Here is an 11029-nt window from a genome sequence, read left to right on the forward strand (position 1 = left end):
AGCCTTAATCATTTCTTTTACCAATGGCTCGACACTCTCATCCAGAACATTTTCTTTGTGAGGTTGCACAAGTGATGTCAAAGTCCTATCACCCTCTTGAGGGTCCACAGCTCCATTAAGATAGTTCCCATTTACTCTTCTGGAAGGCATTTTTCTAACTCTAGACGTACATGAGACACAATTTTATGCAAGAACAATAATGACGTGCAATTATGCAACCTAAGATTGTCAAATACAATTGCTAACATGGTTCGCCATAACTTATTTGTGAACACAGTTCTCCAAAACACATCTGCAAACATAGTTCACCAAGTCACACCTGCAAACTTAGTTCACCAAAACACATCTGCAAACATAGTTCACCAAAAGTATCTGTCAGCACAACTACTAAGAAGGTAAGTAGTAGAGACTCATCCGAAGTATAATCTTGCAAAAGAAATAGCTAAACCAATGCAATGTATTTTTCCCAACCCTACCCCAATAACAAAACAATCATACTTATTACTTCAAACGATTTACAATCATGGCGAACCTAACAAAAAAACCAACAAACCTTGTAACACCCCAAAATTGGGCTTAGGAGTTTTAGGTATATTTTAAGGATTTTAGCTCTAGTGAGCTCGAGAATTACGTAAGCATGGTAATCAAAGATGTTCTCGTTTATGGTGTTTAGAAAATCCAATCTATTTTTGAAAATAATGTTCAAAAGGTTTTTAATTTTGAAATAAGGATTGATTTGTAAAAGAGTCTAAATTATGAGTTTTTAAAAGGTAATTAAACCAAATTTTAGTCTTCACCCTATTTTTCCCCTTCAACTTTATAAAACCTACGTTAGTCTCTTCTCTATATTTTTGTTTTGTCATCCATTGTATTCCAAGCACCTCTCATTAAATTTTGTTTCCCAAACTTAATTACTTATATTTCTATCATTCCCCAAGCCATAAATCTCCATAGTATTTCGAGAAAAACATCCACGAACACCATATATTTCTCTATTGTTGAATTTTATGATTTTTTGGGTTTTCGATCAAACATTTAATTTTTCATCAACTAAGGTAACAATTCAATTCCTTATTAGTTTTTATGTTATTTGATCCTTTAAATTGAGTTTTTAGCCATTAAATCACATGTTTTAAATAGAAGCAAAAATTAGGTTATTAATGGTGGATTTGAATTTTGGGTAAAAACATGGTTTCAAAGTGTTTTCAATTAGTTTTGACATGATTAAAAGTTTCCTAAACTTAATTTAAAGTTTCCTTGAAGATTTCCAATGTTTTAATGAATTTTCATTAAAATTGCTATAAACGTGTCAAAAATTTCGATACCATAAATTGGGTAGTTTTGAGTAGTTTAAAGGCTGAGAATCAGCCGTAGGTGAATAATGAGATGAACAGAATAAGTTTTAGGCAAAAATATTAAGTATAGATTGAAATAATTGAAATTTAAATTTTTTACGTCGAAGGTTTCGATTACATGAGAATTTAACTTAGGCTTGTGTTTTGATTGTTTGAAGTGAGTTTTTGGCTGATTGTAGATTGTGTTATTGTGTAATTTACCTTGGTAAAGCTTCGGAATCATTAAGACCTTCAACGAGCAAAGATAAAGGCAAGGAAAAGCTTTCTATTTGGTGGTCTTAACTTACTATGGATATACGTAACATGCATTACATGTAACAAATCTAGATTTATATTTTCTTACTCTTTCTCATGCACTTCCTTGTGCTAACCCCATATATAATATTTACCACTCATCACAGATGTCTTACCCCATGTTATTTCAAACATATGCATGTTTTCCTACAAGACGAGGGCTCTTTTCCATAGTTAACAACTAACATGCCCTACCAATGGCATCACCCATAACGCCAGGCTGGTTAGCAACTAACATGCCTTACCAGAGACAGAGCAAATACACCAATCTGGTTAGCAAACCATGCAAAACTAACTCGACAGCCTTTTGTGACTGACATAATAATTTCTAAACAAATCCTACCTTAAACATCATAGCACTCTAGTTAATTCCCAAGTAGATCTTAATAAGAAACCAACTAAAACTAAGTAACATACCCATGTGCTCATAAAAAAAACTATCAGGTCCATGACCTAATAATCTGCCACAAACGGATACTATCAAAAACATCCGCCAACTCAAGGCTGGCCAAGAGAATTAGTTGATTGGTGAGTTTTCCACAACGACCATGCCAAGACATATAGATCAACAACCTATACTTATTCAAAAGATGAACCTTCAACAAAGTCTTTACAGAGTTACCTTCTTAGCCAAACAATTTGTCAATCATGGCACAACAACCAAACTAACTTAACCTGGTGGATAGGGCATAAATCAAACTTCCTTCACTTATACTTTAGCCAACAATCCACCTACACAAACCACCATTTACCACTACGTCAGGCGGGGTGTTATGACAACTCCATGATCGGAAACAAAAATTACGTTCTACTTTATCAGATATGGCATTATTTGATTAGGCGACATGGTTTATCTCTATGTAAAATAGAGTCAATTTGGATCAAAAGGTACTACACTATCACAGGTTATGGTGGTATGTATTTCTAGGCTCAAATTTGAGCTTAATTTAGCCTGAGAATTGACTAAATCTATAGCTCTGATACAGGATGTCACATTTATTGCCAGAGCCACTACAAACATTTGACATTCAATTTATAGCTTAGTGCAAAGAAACATAACATTTTCAAACCATAACAATGATATAAAACCTTTCTCTTGTATTATACGATGTAATATCCCTAAATTGAGTCTAGTAGTTTTGGGTATATTTTTTAGGTTCCGAGTGTAAAACTAGGAATTTATAGGGTTTCTAGTAATTTTTTAATTTAATTTAGGATGCTAATTTCACTAAAATCGATTAAAATAACCCAAAAATTTAAATAAATATTTTTAAAAATTAATTTTAAAGATTTTAAATAATTATTAGTGAAAATAATCAATTTGGGTTGAAAAGGATTTTAAAATAATTTTTATTGGGGGTAATTTGAGTAAAAATTAAATATTAATTAAATAGGATTCAATTGTAAAACAAGGGAAAATTTAGAGTATTTATATGGCAAATAAACCTTAAAATTCAAAATTTTGGAGGGAAATGATTAAATGGTAAAGTAAGGAAAATATGGGAGTGGCTATTAGGCAAATTTCCAAGTTTTTATATTTCTGGTGGGTGGTTTCAATTTTAAAACTAATGTATCTAGCCCACTTTTCACACATTTTACATCAGATTAGAGAGCTTTAAAATTCACTTTATTTGCATGAGGTTAAAGATCTATCATCATAGAATAGATCCAACCAAATTCCTTCTCAAAATACTCTATCAATTCACCAGAAATTATTCTCAAAAGTAGCCAAAAATATTCTGAAATTTCTTAAGTTTCTTGAACCAAGATTATCAATCAAAGAATTTAGAGTGAATCAAAGAGAATCTTCAATCCTAAACTTGGTTTTATGATGATTAGAAACATTTTTACATGATTTGAGAGTCAATTAGAGGATTTTTATCAATATAATCTTTTTTAAAGAACACATGGTTGTTTAATGGTGGATCTTGAATTTTGAAAGGAAATTCACAAATGAATGGATGTTCCAACTCAAAATGGATCTACTAAAAGGTTTTCGATCTTATTTATCAAGATTAAACATGGTTTGTGAGGTAATTTAAAGAAATTTGAATTTCATCATCTTCATGAACCGATTTTTTGAAATTTTGTGAAATTGATTTAAAGATGAAAATAATGCTTATTATTAGTGTAATTGGTCTAGTATTGATGATTGAAAGTGTTTAGGAGGGCTGGAGAGATTGATTTTGTGAGGAATCGATTTTTCAACTTGATGTTAGAAATCTGGTAAGGTATCTTTCTGAGAGGATTTCGATTAGTATAATTAATTAAAATTCGTGTTTATTATATCTTTCTAGGAGGAATTTTATTAGTATAGTTAATCAAAATTCATGTTTATTATAACATTGGAAAGATGATAATGTTTACTTTATCTCTGTTGAAGCTTCGAATCTTGAAGAGCACCGAGCTAATCAAAATTGAAGCTTGGATTTGCTTGGTTGATCACTTGTTTGTGGTAGCATAAGTTATGTGGTGAGTGTTTTTAAGGGCAATTTGGTAAATTAACCCTCATTTTTGTTTAACTAGTAGCTTAATTAATGATTTCAATTGATTAATTATGGTGGAATGACTGATTTTTGCAAGATTTATATTATATGTACAAAAGTTGAAGTTTTATTGAATAATGGTAAGTAAGCATTTAGGTGATTTTGTGGAATTTAATTAGGATATTTATATTGATTATTAGTGTATGATTACTGGAGTTTTTTTATTATGATATATTGGTGTTACAATTGGCAATTGAACATTGGAAAACGGTAAATGAAATGCTTCATTTAATTGGATGTTAAATGGCTATGTTACATGTTACACATAAGCATTTTGTCACATTAAATTGAGAACAATAATGACTCATTTATATTCTGTGTTACTAAATATATTGGCAACATGCATGGTGGATCCTTTGGATTATAGTTGGCATGCTACAGGATTTGTAAGTACTCACCTTTATCTGTGACATTGTGAGCATATGGCTCTAGGAGGATTGATTTGTTTGGAGTAGATAAGGGAGTGTTGAGCATGAGTCTCCACTCATTGGGTAATTTGAGGCGCTATAAAGGAGTGTGTGCTTCGGCCCACTCAACTCGGTGGATTGTATTTCATATTTGTGGGAGTTCAGAGATCCGTTTATCCGAAGTATGATGACCCGATTAAGCCAATATATTTATGTGTGATTATTGTTATATCCTTTGATGTCCGTAAGCCATGAATGATTGGTTCTTGATATTGATAAAGCATATGGAAATGAAATTGACATGTTTCATTATTGTGGCTGATAATTGGTAATTGATTAGATGTGATTTAAGCATAGTTTCGATGTTAATTTACTAGTCATTTTTATTAACATCCATTGAGCTTTTTAAAGCTCACACCCTCACAATTTGTGCAGATAATCCTCGGGATTGAGGAGCAGAAGAGCTGAGTAAGAGTGTTCTAAGAGATTTAGACTTGGTAGAGACTTTATTAGATGTTTTAGAGACTGTAATTAGGCATTATAGAACTCCCAGGAATTAGTTTTATTTTCATTGTAATTGGAATTTAGACATTTGGCATTTTATTTTGGATGGTTTTATAATAATTTGGAGGCATGTTTGAGTTTAATTATTGAATGATTTATGGTATATTGTTGCTTGATAACACGGTGTGCGAGGTGTGAATTTTATACTAACGATTGTTTAAATAAAGCTTCTATGTAGTGGTTTACTAGCGACTAAGGTATGCCACTTGTTTGATTTATTCGGTGTGTGTTATGCATGAAATTGATTGCCTAATTCTATATAATTGAGGCTTAATTGATGTCAATAAACTCAAGTGAAGGTGGATGTATATGTATGTTAATTAATCGTATTTAAGGGTCTGTTTGATAGGGAAAATATTTTCCGGAATTGGTTTTCCCCATTTTCCAGTTTTTTGATTAGAGGAAAATATTTTCCTTTTGAAAAATCAATTCCGCAACATGGGTAAAATCATCTCATCTTTTCGGAAAATGTCTTACCCCTTAAAAATTAGTAAGACATTTTCCATAGCTCATCTATTCACCCTTGAAACCATTTCCACAGCTCCTCTCTTCACCCTTTCACAGCTCCTCTCTTCATCCTATCGATTACAACATCATCATCTCTGCCTCATCTTCTCTACTAGTTCACCTCTTCTCTTTGCTTGCCTCGTTAGTGTGCTGGTTCACCTTTGCTAGTTTATCGAAGGTAAAATTGCAAGCTCTAGGTTAGGGGATCTGTTGATTTCTGCAAGTTTTATTGCAAGTTTTTGTAGTAGATGTGTTTTCTGCAAATGGGCAGTCAAACATTTTATTCGATTATAGTCAAACTAGAAGTGTTCCATATTGTTTCAAATTGGTGTTCAAGACTTGTTCTGTTGTTCCTGTTTCTTGAAAAAGATTAGTGACAAATAGCTGAAGGAGTGTGGTTTTTAGACTTTAAAGGAGTGTGGTCTCTTAACGGATGCTTTAGCCATTTATAGGAAGCTATCTTTTGCTGAATGCTTAATTTTGGTGCTTTACTTCCTGGTAATGGTCTCATGATTCATGAATGCTTCAAGCCATTTTGATGGTTAATTTTGCACGAAACCCATCTTTTATCTTTGTAATTTGAACTACCAATGTTTGGTTACAATTTGAACATATATGCCCTAGCATGATACATCACATATTTCCAATATTTTAAATGGTTGCATCAACTGTTGCAGCTAATGTTCTTGCTGACCTCCAGCTATACAGTTCTTGCTGACACGGTTCTTATTTCTTTCTATGCTTGACCTCCAGCTATACAGTTCTTGCTGTCCTAGCCTCTACCTCAGCATTCTTACTCTTGTTAGTGGCCTTGGTTGATATTTTCATAAGAGGTTAGTGTTGAGCGTCTTTGGAAGTATGATTTGGTATAATATGCATTTGTGGTTGATATATGATTTGGTATATTAAATGTAAATAATGATCTTTCGTCAAATGGTTGATGTCTAGGAGACGAAACAAAAGATGAAGAAAAGTATTTGATGCTTAGGAATTTTGATTAATTGTGTGTGTGTGTGTTCTTTTATTTGTTTTATGAAGAGTCGTTTTCTTAAAACTACTACTACTAATAGTAATATAAATGAAAGTAGCGAGAAGCACTTAACTAAATGAAATTTGTTGTATTGTGATTGTGGATATTATTCATCAAAGTTGATAAAATTATTGTCATTTCATACTAAAAATCATATTCGGACTCTGTACAACTTTTCCTTATGATAAGAAAAAAACTCATAAATGTTGCCTTTCATAGATTAAAATCTTCCAAAGTCAGTTGATAGATATTTTCTATATGACATTTCATTAATTATTTTTTAATTCTTGTGGGGATTAGAAAGGCATATATATATTTAATACGGTTTTCAAATTACTCATAAATTCATCAAACCTTAATTAATTTAATGAAAAGATAATATATTTTTAAAAAATCAAATATATAAAAGTTTCAAATTATTATAACAAGTCAACTAAAATATTTTAAGATTTATTATAGGTTAAGTATTTGGGAGGTTTTCTATTATAGGAACCGAATCAAATTAATTTTTATTATTAAATGAATTAATTTAATCTCTATATTATTAGAAAGAAGTTAAATAAGTCCAATTTGTAATAAGCTTAACATTTATTGTATAAAAGAGACTTAAAATTTATTTTTCCGATTGCAATTCAATTTCAAACAAAATATTTCTTTTACGAACCATAAATCCTTTTTAAAAATATTAACTTTGTTAAATTAATGAATGATATTTTTAAACAGTAAATATTAACTCTATTCCAATTTTACTTATTTGATTCTTCTTAATAATATATAAATAAAATTAATTTATTTAATAATAATTAATTAATTTAATCAAATCCTTATAATAGACACGCTTCCTTAATACATTCACCATTAATTATGTATATAAAATATTCAAGTATACCTAAATATTGACAACATATTATATAGTAATCATTGAACTACAATAATCATGGGCAAGACACTAATACTCCATGTTTATTCAACTCATTACCATCCGCTATTGCAATTTCCCATTCAAATTGTGATTAATTAATTAATTATACATGATATTGAAATCCTAATAATATAAAACAAAATCTTGCAGCAATTGCAATTTCCTACAAGAAAACTAATTTGTCATGCTTTCATTTTCATATGCTTATCAAATATATTGAAGTATTGTATTAATTATGGCAATTAGCTTGATATGTTTGTATGCATAGTCATGGCAACTTTATGTGATCTTATGAAAATCTTGCATCTTTTTTGCAGTGATCATATATTTGTGTGGCATAATTTTGTGTAGATGGATCATAATCAACATCAAATGGAAATTGCCGGAGTCGTGGCTTCAGTTTTAGCTTTTGGGGCTCTTTGGATTAAAAAATTAGAAATTAGGAAGAAAATTGCTTCTCGCCCTCATGTGAATCGAGATTATGAAAGAGAAAATTATATTAATAGTATTTTATATAGTGGTGACCAGCATTGTATTGATGTGATAAGGATGAGACCGATCGCCTTTTTTAATTTATGTGATATTCTTAGTAGGAATAATTTGTTACAATCATCTAAATCTGTCAATATTAGGGAGCAAGTAGTTATATTTTTACATATAATTTGGTCATAATGTAAGGTTTCGAGTGATTGGATCTAGATATTATAGATCAACTCAGACAGTTCACTATTAGTTTAGGGTTGTATTGAGAGCTATTTTGAAATTGTATAGACTAGTTATTAGATTACCTGATGAGTCAACTCCTAGTGAAATTAGAAACAATCCAAGGTTTTATCCTTATTTTAAAGATTGTATTGGAGCATTAGTTGGAACTCATATTCGTGCATCCGTTCCACCTAGCATGCAAGGAAGATTTCGTAGCCGTAAAGGGGGGATGACACAAAATGTATTGGTTGCCATTACATTTGATTTGAAATTTCCCTATGTTCTAGCTGGTTGGGAAGGTAGTGCACATGATTCTTGTATTTTAAGTGATGCACTTTCACGCCCAACAGGATTAAGAATTCCGGAAGGTAATATTTATCACAAATAGTTCTAGTAAGCTCATAATTTATTAGTATTAATTATGTATTGTAAAATTGTAGGTAAATATTATCTTGCTGATGCTGGATATGGCATCCGAATTGGATGTATTACCCCATATCGTGATGTCCGATATCATTTAAAAGAGTTTGGTGCTGAAGGGCCTGAAAATGCAAAAGAACTCTTTAATCTTCGCCATTCATCATTACGGATCACTGTTGAACGTGTTTTTGGGATTTTGAAGAAACAGTTTTGTGTATTAGATGCTGAACCATTTTAGAATTTTCAAATTCAAGTAGATATAGTTTTGGCTTGTTGTATCATTCATAATTGTATAATGGGAGTTGGTCCTAGTGATTTACTTAATTAAGGATTATACGAGGCGTCTAAGTCTGATTTGGTAATACAAACTCTCACAGAGCGAGAAGAAAGACAAGAAGCAAGAGAATGGTCTGTTAAGAGAGATGAAATTGCACAAACTATGTGGACTGATTATATGGCTAGAAATATTAGGTAGAGTTAGGGCTTAGGGTTATTTTTTCTATGTTATGTATGTTTTAGTATAAAAATATTTTTTTTTTGTAAATGTTGGTTGGATAATGATATTGAAATTTTAGATTGTTGGATTTTGATATATGTCTTGAATTTGTTAGATATTGATTATGTTTTAACCTTGTTGGATATTGAATTTATTATTATGTTTTAAGCTTGTTGGATATTGAAATTATTGACAATGACAATTATTTAATGTAGAATGGGTAAGGGCAACAAAGAAGGGACCTCCAAGCAATTCAGGTGGACAAAACCTATGGAACATGTTTTCCTTGAAATTCTAGCAGATGAGGCTCAAAAAGGAAATAAGCCTTCTAATACTTTGAAAGCAGTTTCTATTAATCGAGTTGTCGACGCCATATCTGAAAGATTCCAAGTCCAATGTGATGTGAAGCATGTGGAAAATCATTTGAGGACAATAAAAAACCAGTGGAAGATTATATGCAAAATTCGAGGTGAAAGTGGTTTTGGATGGGATGATAACATGAAAATGATCACATGTGTTAGAGCGACATATGATACAGCAGTGATGGTAATATATGTATATATACGTTAAGTATATTTCAATTGTTTTTTACTTGTTATTCTAATTGTGTCCAATATCCAACAGGCACACAAGAAGTATGAACCATTTTTGAATAAAAGCATTGATCATTATGATGAAATGGCTTTGGTTGTTGGCAAAGATATGGCAACAGGGAGTTTTGCTAGAACATTTAATGGTAATGAAGATCTAATGCCTGTAGACTGGGACAATTAAGAGACTGAAGAGGTAATAACAAATGTATCTTCATCTGGCACATCCAAACGTAAAAGAAAAAGTGTTCAAGAAAGTCTCGTTGATGAACAAACTAAATTTGTGGGTGAACAACTTCGTGAAATTGCTAATGCTTTGAAACAATTTACTGCCGATAAGACATCACTGCATTACGAACAAGTGATGTCGATGGAGGAAGAAGGATTTGATGATGACTTATTGTGTTCTGTGTTTGATTATCTAGTGAGTCATGAACCTGAGGCCAAAGCTTTTTTAGTTAAAAGTAAAAAGCATAAAAAAATTTGGCTTCAAAAATTTTCTCAAGGTTGAAGATATTGATACTTTTATGTGGTGTAATATCCTGCACTTGGACAATGTTGTTACTATGTGGTGTACTACTAATTATGTATTTGGATAATATTATAATTTCTAGTACTAATTGTGGTTTCGAAGCAATTTATAATTATTCAATACTTGTTTTTTAACACAATTACAAATAATTTATTTGATATTAGTTTTTTCAATTTAGAACGATTAATATTGTAGCTTAATAATTGAGTATTATTATAAATAAATCATTGCAATATATGTAAAAACAATTTAAAATATAAAATTTATTAATATATATTAATATATATAAAACAATTTTTCCGGAAAATATTTTTAAGAAATCATCAAACAATGAAAACATTTTACATGATTCAATCAAACACCGAAAATATTTTCCAGTAAATCATTTTACAGAAAAGTAAAACATTTTCCAGAAATCATTTTCCGGAAAACATTTTACTGCCAATCAAACAGACCCTAAATTGGGTTTATTTGACCATTATAATATGCAAAATCAGGTTTTAAAATGAGTTTTTCACAAAAATAGGATTAGTTGTTTTCACATGGACGTGTGGAGACTGGAGATATCACACATGGGTGTGTGCGATCGATCTAAAAGTTTTTCATGCCATGAAGACGGTAGTTTAATGACACATGGTCTTGGGGACATAGCCGTGTGTGT

This window comes from Gossypium raimondii, chromosome 6 (genome assembly GCF_025698545.1).
Source record: "Gossypium raimondii isolate GPD5lz chromosome 6, ASM2569854v1, whole genome shotgun sequence".
Classification (NCBI taxonomy): domain Eukaryota; kingdom Viridiplantae; phylum Streptophyta; class Magnoliopsida; order Malvales; family Malvaceae; genus Gossypium; species Gossypium raimondii.